Source organism: Tasmannia lanceolata, unplaced genomic scaffold (assembly GCF_043159265.1).
Source record: "Tasmannia lanceolata isolate RefF3 unplaced genomic scaffold, GAP_Taslan_0.1 ptg000026l, whole genome shotgun sequence".
NCBI classification, from domain to species: domain Eukaryota; kingdom Viridiplantae; phylum Streptophyta; class Magnoliopsida; order Canellales; family Winteraceae; genus Tasmannia; species Tasmannia lanceolata.
This window is the reverse complement of record NW_027518703.1, coordinates 6182004-6191851: the sequence shown is the minus strand read 5'-3', so window position 1 is coordinate 6191851 and position 9848 is coordinate 6182004. Positions and strand designations below refer to the sequence as shown.

The following is a 9848-nucleotide window of genomic DNA, read 5'->3' as shown; positions in this document are numbered from 1 at the left end:
AGAGCTACAGAGAGAGAAAGAGAATCTCTGCTTCGAAAGATCAAACTAGATCGAGATTCGCAATCCTTCATTGAAGATTTTCTGATTATCTCATCTTCTCCGGCGAGCTACTCTTTTCCGATCAAAACTCTGATCATTCTCCGGTAGGCATCCTCTTGCTATTCATCTTCTTTATTCTTCTGTAGAACCTTAGATTTTCTCCATACCTTTGTGTCAAACCCTAAATCTCAGATTTCTAACTTTAAACGCTAACCTGTTACCTCTATTTTCCGATCAGAAAATCATATTCTCCGACCGGATCCCTATGCCGGCCGGATCTAGTTTTGATTCTCAGCTATTCCTAACATCTCCTCCCACTCCTTATCTCTCAGATCTAATCCAAATCCCGATGATTGCATCCATGGCCGACGAATCGGAGCTCCGGTTAGAGCCATCACCTCATAGATATGTGTTTAAACTGTTTCAAACCCTAAACCTTAGATCCAATCCGAAAAAAATGAAATGCTCTCGTCAAGAATCTCTCTCTGAAAATATCTACAAATTTCGCACTATAATCCTTCTAATCACAATCCCTCTCCTCTTAATCTCATTCCTCCTCTTCCTTTTGCCTCGAATCACTGACGGAATCATAATCTCCTCATTCTCTGATGGTAGAACCTCCGTCCTCACTGGCCGGAGGTTCTCGCCAGACCGGAGATTTGTTTCCAAGAGTTATGCTGTGATTTTTTTATGCTGGTAGCAGAGTTCATGTTTATTGCTTTGATGAGAATTTTGATCTACTTCCTATTGGTAAGTATCTTGAGCTTTTCTGACAGCTAACACCAGGTTTGAGTGCATATGCTAGTGATCCCCCGGCTGCCACAGAATCACTTAAGTCTCTTTTGGTAGAAGCTGAAAATGTTGTTCCTCAAGGGTTGCGTCATAAGACACTAGTTAGAGTTGGGGCGACTGCAGGTCTGAGGGCATTGGAAGGTGATGCATCTGTCAAAATATTACAAGCGGAATGAAGGCAACAATGCTTGCTGCACAGAGTATCCATTTGGGTATTAATGATGTTGTGGTGGCTGGTGGAATGGAAAGCATGTCAAATGCTCCTAAGTATTTGGCAGAGGCAAGGAAGGGATCTCGATTTGGACATGATACTATAATTGAAGGGATGCTCAAGGGTAGACTTTGGGATGTTTATAATGATTATGCCATGGGCTCATGTGCTGAACTGTGTGCAGATCAGCATGCAATAACAAGAGATGAGCAGGATGCTTTTGCCATTCAAAGCTTTGAGCGAGGCATTGATGTTCAAAATAGTGGTGCCTTTGCGTGAGAAATAGTTCCGGTTGAAATTCCTGGGGGGGAGAGGAAAACCATTCACACTTGTTGACAAGGATGAAGGCCTGATCCTACCAAACTAAGGAAACTCCTGCCAAGTTTTAAGGACAATGGAGGTTCTGTTACTGCTGATATCCAGCTGAATGCACTAGCTGTAGAACAAGATATCTATAATCTACAAAAGGCGTGTGAAGAGAAGGATGCCACCATTAAGGAGCTGGCTGCTACTGCCCAAGCATCAAATGGTGCTGGTTCTAAGAGGATTACAGACTTGGAAGACATCATCAGAAGGAAAAATACAATAATTACAAGACTGAAAAAGGATATGATGATTCTAGAATAGAAGTTAATGCACCTAACAAGGCTACGAAGACCATCTTTCTCTCCCTCGAACTCAAATAATATGCCGCTTCCAGCCATGGAAACTAATCTTCTTTATGACATGGATAGTAGCACCAGCCCATCATCTTCTGATTCTAATTGCCCCATTGAGTGTCAAAATTCTCGAGAACACCTATCAAAACATTCAGACACTCATGAGGATCAGAACATTCCTCATCAGAATGACACTGCTAAAGGGAAAAGTCAGAAACTATCTTCAACAAAGGTTCCTATCTCGCTATCAAGATTAAATGGGCATCCAAAGCAGCGATCTGTCAGCCCTCTTAAAGAGAATTCCATGAATGAAAGGGCTGATTCAAGTATGGTTTATAGTCCGAGGCAATTGATATCTGCCAGTGCATATTCTACGAGGAACAGGAAGCATATTCCACCAGGTTCAAAAGATACAGCAACACATAAGAGATGGGTCTAGACTTCTACTGTTCTGCATTTATTTTGTTTCAAGTGTTCTCAATGGGTTTGAGCCACTCCAGTTTGAACCCATATGATCCAGCATCCAAAATACAACCTAGAGGGGAGGGTAAAGGCACATGGCTTGCAAGAAAATCAACAGAGCTCATCATATATTGTATATATAGGAGCAGAGATGAGAAACCAAAAGGGGAGCAGTTGAAAGCAATGAAGGTTGATACTACCATTTTAGGCCTTGATGATGCGAGAGCAAAAGAAATGCCTTATATCACTAGTATGGGATAAGGAGAATAGCACTCTGATTTGGAGGTCGAAGGTAATCCAAACAATCCGGATTCAGGTAAGTTTAATTTTGCCTTTGTTGTTCATGAATACCTTAGAATTTAGATAATCTATTTAAGATTCCAAGTAAACCAATTTACCCATGGTGTGTATAATTTTATTAGCATTTTAATATCTTCTCCAATTAAAATATTTCCTCAAGTTAACAGTGGTTATTAGGACCCAAAAATTTCAACCAATGAATTAAAATTTCCTAGATAGTTGAGATTTAGTTTCATGTCAGTTTACTCACAGGATATATTAGCACGATCATGTTCTTAATAATTGGTGTATTTCTTTTATTCTTTGCATCCTCTCATTACAAAGGGCAATGAAAGAGTCATCTAGAGCCCACCCATTTTTTTAAAGAGACAAGCTATGTCTCAGTAAAAAAAAAGTCAAATTATTTGGACACAGGCTTTGTCTCATTAGCACCTCCTTCTTAGAATTTCTAATTTCAGAGTCAATCCTTAGCATAGGAGTCTGTCCTTAGCTAGAGAGTCAGTCCTTCTTTCAGGAGTCAATCCTATCATCATAGGGGTTAGGATTCTATCCAACCTCTAATCATATCATGTGATTTTTATCCACTCCTGCAAGGTATAGGATGCTGTCCAACCCTTGCAGAGTTGTTATTCTGTTCATTCCCCCGCAAAGCATAAGATGTTGTCCAACCTTTGCGGGATATCAAGAGTCTGTCTTCCCCTTATGATAGGATTCTGTCATCTTGTGTTAAAAACATCTGAAAAACTAAAAATCTCAAAAATCTTGAGTCATAGGAGAGTAGTTAGGAAATCTGTTCCGAACTACGTTGGCTTGATCCCTTTCAACAGGGTACGTAGTGCAGCTTGGGATCCATATCCCAAGTCCAGCCAAACCTTTCAAAATAAACATTTCAAATCTTTCAAAAATACAAAAATACTTCAAAACCTTTTCAAAAAGATCTTCCTCTAGAGTTAGGAGTCTGTATTAGCTGTTTAGGATGTTTTAGAGTTAGGAGTCTGTCCTGATTTGTATTGATATGGTGTGTCCTGTCGTGTGAGTGTCCCTAGAGTTAAGAGGCCTCGAGTTGATCGGTTAGACACTTAGTCGAACCGATGGCTAGACTAGGAAGCATATAGCCAGCCCATGGTTTTCTTTAGGATGCATAGCCTAGTTACACATAGGATGTAGGGCCCACCTGCATTAGCTTAAGGATAACCAACTTGCATTAGTTAGGGCATATAGAGAGTCCCAAAAATTACAACTCACATGAACTTAAGCAATTGTAGAAAAAAGCTTTAAAAAATCAGTCGAGTCTAGTGGATCGAGTCTAGGATAGCGGTTCTAGATGGTTAGGCATCGTAGTTTAGAATAGGTCATCGAATTACGTTGACTCCGATTCTTCCCGAGGCCGGGATACGTAGAGCAGCTGGGATGGACGGCCATCTTGGTCCTAGTCAGGTCGCATTAGAGTTAGGACTCATTTTGTCCAGTCATGTCTAAAATTGAATTGTGTTGTCTGTTTTGCTGTGTTTTCTTACTTTCATGTACAGATCCTATACTTTTAGCTGTAGCATGCATGTGTTTGCACACCAGAACTCAGACACCAATTAGGTATGACACTCATAATCTAGCTATTATTAGGCGACACTTCTTTCATTTCTTTTATGTGAGCTTATTATTCATCTCCGAGACATGCATGATTAGATAGACGTCTTCTCGGAGATATTCGTTCCCATTTCGTATGACTTTCGCCCAAAACTCTTCAAAATTATTAAGTAAATGGCATAAGAGACCAGGTGTTTGCACTTGGGCGGATGAGGTGCTCTTTAGACCTTCCGAATTCGTAACCAGGCACGAATCTTCTTTTATATCTCTGGTTATCTGTTGCAACAAAGCATAGTATGGGATCCTTGGCCCACTTCCTTGGATGGCGACTCTTCTTTGTTTAAGGTACGCCTCGAATCCGGGCTGGTCCCCGAATCGAGAGGTATCTCCCTTTTTATCGCCACTCATGCTGTGAGAGGCACTTCTTTCGAGAGTTCCTTGGTAGAGCTCTCCATTCACCTGGATGATCCATAGAGACTTAGTTCGCGTGGGGGCACGTCCCCCGCGCCTTTCTCGGATCGGGGTCCACAATTATATATTAGAGTAAACAATCTCCCTTGCACAGTTGTACTTGCCTCTTTTATTTTATTACTTTTTGTACAAGATTGACACAATCTTTATATAGGCAAGTGCACTCTATACTTAGGCAAATGTATAGGTGTAAATTCCTTTTTATATGTTTCCATTGTAGACTAGGCTATATAGGCAAGTGTATCGATTTGACTTCCTTTTTATATACCATTCAATCCCATCATCAAAGGGATTTGATTACATGTAATTCTTTATATATAGCTACATCAATAGAGAGAAATGTATTCCACGACAATCTTGTGTATTTTTTTCTCTACAGTGCATTTTCTTTTATCATGGTATCAGAGCCATAGGTTTTAGAGAAAAGCTACTATTCTCTTCTCCTAGACAAAAGTACTTTTCTCTTCCAATAGACGTTCTTCTCGTTCTTGCTCGTATTGGAGACGAGCCGATCTATTTGACCGTTGTCTTGGTACTGCTTCCAAGTCTTATAATTAGGTATTTTCTACTAGTTTCACATGGCTCCTGCACCAGTAGACAATATTGAAAACAATACCCAAGTGGATTCTTCATCTCCATCGGAGACCACACAAGGTACCCCTAGTATCGATTCTTCTTCCCCTTATTTTTTGTATCATTCTGATCATCCGGGAAATGTTCTAGTTTCTCAAGTGTTTAAAGGGGAAAATTTTGCGCATTGGTCTAGAGCCATGAGCATGGCTCTAGAGGACAAAATAAACTTGAATTTGTTGATTGCACTTTGCCTAAACTTAATCCTACTAATAGCAACTTCGCTAATTGGCGGCGTTGCAATCAGATGGTTTATTCTTGGATATTGAACTCTCTTGATGAAACCATTGCAAGTAGTGTTATGCCTTCTGACACTGTTCACGAAGTATGGACTGAACTCCATGATCGTTTCTCCTTTAAAAATACACCTCGTATTTTCCAAATTCTTCGTTCACTTACGAATCATCATCAAGAGTCTAGCTCCATTGCCGCTTGCTACACCAAATTGAAATCTCTTCTTGATGAGTTTGATTCTTATACTACATTCCATGCTTGCACTTGTGGATCCGTAAAAGTCATCCTTGAATTTCAACATTGTCTGAAAGTCATGTATTTCTTGATGGGACTGAATGATACTTACTCAACCATTAGAAGTTAGGTTCTACTTATGGATCCTTTTCCTACTTTATCTAAAACTTATGCTCTTCTTATTCAAGAAGAAAAACAACGAGAACTGCATATTCCACATACCCCAGATGCTGCTGCCTTGATAGTATCATCTAAAGTAGAACCTTATCGTTTTTCTTCAACTGATAAAGGGAAGGATTTTCGGAAGATGCATTGTGATCATTGTGGAAGAGATAACCACAACATCGATAGGTGTTTCTTGATACATGGCTTTCCTCCACGAAAGCAAAATGATAAACGTAGCAATAACTCCAACAACAGGTCACAGTCTAGTGCTCCTCGATAGGCTCAACATGTTTCTACATCAGCTCCAAGTAATGCTAATGTTGCATTGCCTGTTAATGTGCAAGCTCCTTTAATTACTCAAGATGAGTATCGCCATCTCTTGAGCCTTCTAAACTGTGGCTCTAACTCTCGTCAAGCAAACCTTGCAGGTAATATTTATGGCTTTTATTCTACATCTTCTTCTTCTCAAAATTGGATAATAGACACAGGTGCCACACATCATATGTCATTCTCTAAAGAGATATTTTCTCACTTAAAACCCACATCTTCTTCACCGTCGGTAATTCTTCCTGATGGCACACATGTTTTCGTTTCTCATGTTGGTACTATCATTTTATCTGAATCTCTCATTCTTGAAGATGTTCTTTATGTACCTTCATTTAAACACAATTTGCTATCGGTTTCTTCTTTAACAAAGTCATTTAATTGTGATGCCATCTTTTCACCTGATTCTTGTTTCTTTCAGGACCTGTCCTCGAAGAAGATGATTGGAGCGGGTAGAGCATATGGAGGATTATACCATCTCGAAGTTCCACCAACTAGAATTCCCTCTTTTTCTAAGTTTTCTAATTTTGATGTTTGGCATTGGTGTTTAGGTCATCCTTCATTTTCTAGATTGCAGTTGTTGTCTGAGACTTTTCCTATTCACATGGACTCCAATAATCATGTTTACGATATTTGTTATCGTGCTAAACATACTAGATTACCATTTTCATTGAGCAATACTTGTTCTTCTTCTATATTTGAACTTGTTCATTGTGACATTTGGGGAGGATATCAAACTCCGTCCCTTTCTGGTGCACGTTACTTTCTTACTCTAGTTGATGACTATTCCAAATGAACATGGGTTTATTTACTCCAATGTAAATCTGATGCCAACACATATATTAAGTGTTTTTTTTTATCATGGTTCAAACTTAGTATCACTATCAGATCAAACATTTTCGTTCTGACAATGGAACCGAGTTTCTCTCCATGGACATGCAAAAAAAATTTCTGACAAAGGCGTAATTCACCAAACCAGTTGTGTTGGCGCACCTCAACAAAATGGTGTAGCAGAACGTAAACACCGGTATCTTCTTAATGTTGCCTGTGCATTATGATTTCAAGCCCATCTCCCACTCCACTTCTGGGGAGAATGCATTCTTACCGCGGCTTACCTCATAAACATAATGCCTACACCAAACTTGTCTAACAAAAGCCCTCACGAGTTACTCCTGAATAAACCACCTAGTTATGATCATCTACGAGTTTTTGGATGCCTTTGTTATCCCCAAACCATCGTATTCTTCATAAATTTGATAAAAGGGCTAGACCATGCATATTTATTGGTTATCCTTTCTCTCAAAAAGGTTATCGTGTCTTTGACATAGAAGAAAAGCAAATATTTGTTAGTCGGGATGTCACTTTTCATGAAAATATTTTTCCTTACCAAGATGCTATCCATCACCAACCTACCTCACCAACCTTTCTACCTTTACCTATTCTTGATACATCGTCACCAACCCTACCCATCTCTCCTTTACCTAGTTCTTCTACTTCCACCAACCACTCTCTTCCCATTCAGTCCCCAACCCAACCCGACCCACCTCCTTCTCCTCCCACTTCGTCTTCACAACCTTGTAATCCTCCTCGTCGTTCAACCCGCATCCATAACCCTCCTTATCTCCAAGATTTTCATTGCTCCACTACTCTCCTTCATCCAACATCTTCTCGAAAGACAGGTATCGCGTTTCCCCTTGATAATTTTATGTCATATCATAAGCTTTCTTCAGCTCACCGTACTTTCATTGTCTCCATCTCTCAAGATAAAGAACCTACTTCTTTCTCAGAAGCCGTAAAATTAGAACCATCACTACCTTACCCACTGGAATACATCCCATTGGATGCAAATGGGTGTACAAAATTAAATGCAAGTCTGATGGGTTTATAGAAAGATATAAAGCACGCTTGGTTGCTAAAGGATATTCTCAAACTGAAGGTCTCGACTATCATGAGACCCTTGCTCCTGTAGCTAAATTGGTGATTGTTCGCTGCCTCCTCACCATTGCTTCTATCAAACAATGGCCCATTTACCAAATGGACGTTCATAATGCGTTTCTTCATGGTGATCTCAAAGAGGATGTATATATGCGTATTCCTCCCGGCTTTGCTAAACAGGGGGAGAAAAGAGTCTGCAAACTTAACAAAGCCTTGTATGGACTCAAGCAAGCATCTCGCCAATGGTTTTCCAAATTTTCGACCTCCTTAATTGCGGCCGGCTTTTCCCAATCTAACGCATATTACTCCCTATTTTCCAAACACAATGGGTCTTCTGTTGTTCACGTTCTTGTTTATGTGGATGATGTTCTCATCACAGGTAATGATAGAACTGCAATATCCCATCTTAAAGATCATCTTAATCGGCAATTCTACATTAAGGATCTTGGACCACTCAAGTATTTTCTTGGCATAGAAGTTGCTCGCTCCAAACAAGGTATTTTTCTTACCCAGAGGAAATATACCCTTGACATTTCACGCGATTCGGGAATGTTAGGCTCTCGCGTTTCTGACTTTCCAATGGAACATCTCAAGCTCTCTTCTTCTGATGGCAATTTCTTGCTAATCCAACGTCTTATAGGCGACTGATTGGACGGCTCATTTACCTTACTATCACGAGACCCAATATTCTTTATTCGGTCCATATTCTAAGCCAGTTCATGCATGACCCTAGGAAACCACATCTTGCTGCTACACATCGTCTATTAAGATACCTTAAAGGTTCTCCTAGAAAAGGCTTGTTATTGTCAACTACCAGCTCGCTTACAATATGTGGTTATTGTGACACAGATTAGGCTCGTTGTCCCAAGATGCGGAGATCTACTAGTGGTTATTGTACCTTTCTTGGACATTCTCCAATATCATGGAAGACAAAAAAGCAAAGCATTGTATCTATGTCCACTGCAGAAGCGGAATATAGATCAATGGCATTGGTCAGTTGTGAGTTAACTTGGCTCAAGTATCTTCTGAACAACCTCGGCATCAAGCATTCGCAACCTATCACGCTTTTATGTGATAATCAAGCTGCAATTCACATTGCAGCCAATCCAGTCTTTCATGAAAGAACAAAACATATTGAATTGGACTGTCATTTGATTCGAGAAAAAATTCAGAGTGGTCTTCTTAAAACATCATATCTCCCCACAAAAGAACAACCTGCTGATTTATTCACCAAGCCATTAGGCAAATTGCAGTTTCAACACCTCATTAGCAAGTTGGGCATGATTGACATCCATGCTCCCACTTGAGGGGGAGTAATAGAGGAAACAATCTCCCTTGCACGGTTGTACTTGCCTCTTTTATTTTATTACTTTTTGTACAAGTTGACACAATCTTTATATAGGCAAGTGCACTCTATACTTAGGCAAATGTACAGGTGTAAATTCCTTTTTATATGTTTCCATTGTAGACTAGGCTATATAGGCAAGTGTATCGATTTGACTTCCTTTTTATATACCATTCAATCCCATCATCAAAGGGATTTGACTACATGTAATTCTTTATATATAGCTACATCAATAGAGAGAAATGTATTCCACAACAATCTTGTGTATTTTCTTCTCTACAGTGCATTTTCTTTTATCATTATAAAACAGGAGAAGAAGACATGTGTATATAGAAAGAGGGGAGAAGACTAATCAATAGAGAAAATAATTACCTTGCAAGGATCTACCGGAGGAGTTGTTACCTTGCAATTAGTACGATGCAAATGTTAATTGGACCAACATTGGCACCAGTCTGTAGGACTG

The 9848-nt window shown here is 39.7% G+C and overlaps 1 pseudogene; it reads left to right on the top strand.

Annotated features, from left to right (window-relative positions):
* The first annotated feature begins 1003 nt into the window (after window positions 1-1003).
* On the top strand, window positions 1004-1669 carry LOC143858452 (acetyl-CoA acetyltransferase 2 pseudogene; annotated as a pseudogene).
* Window positions 1670-9848: the final 8179 nt, after the last annotated feature.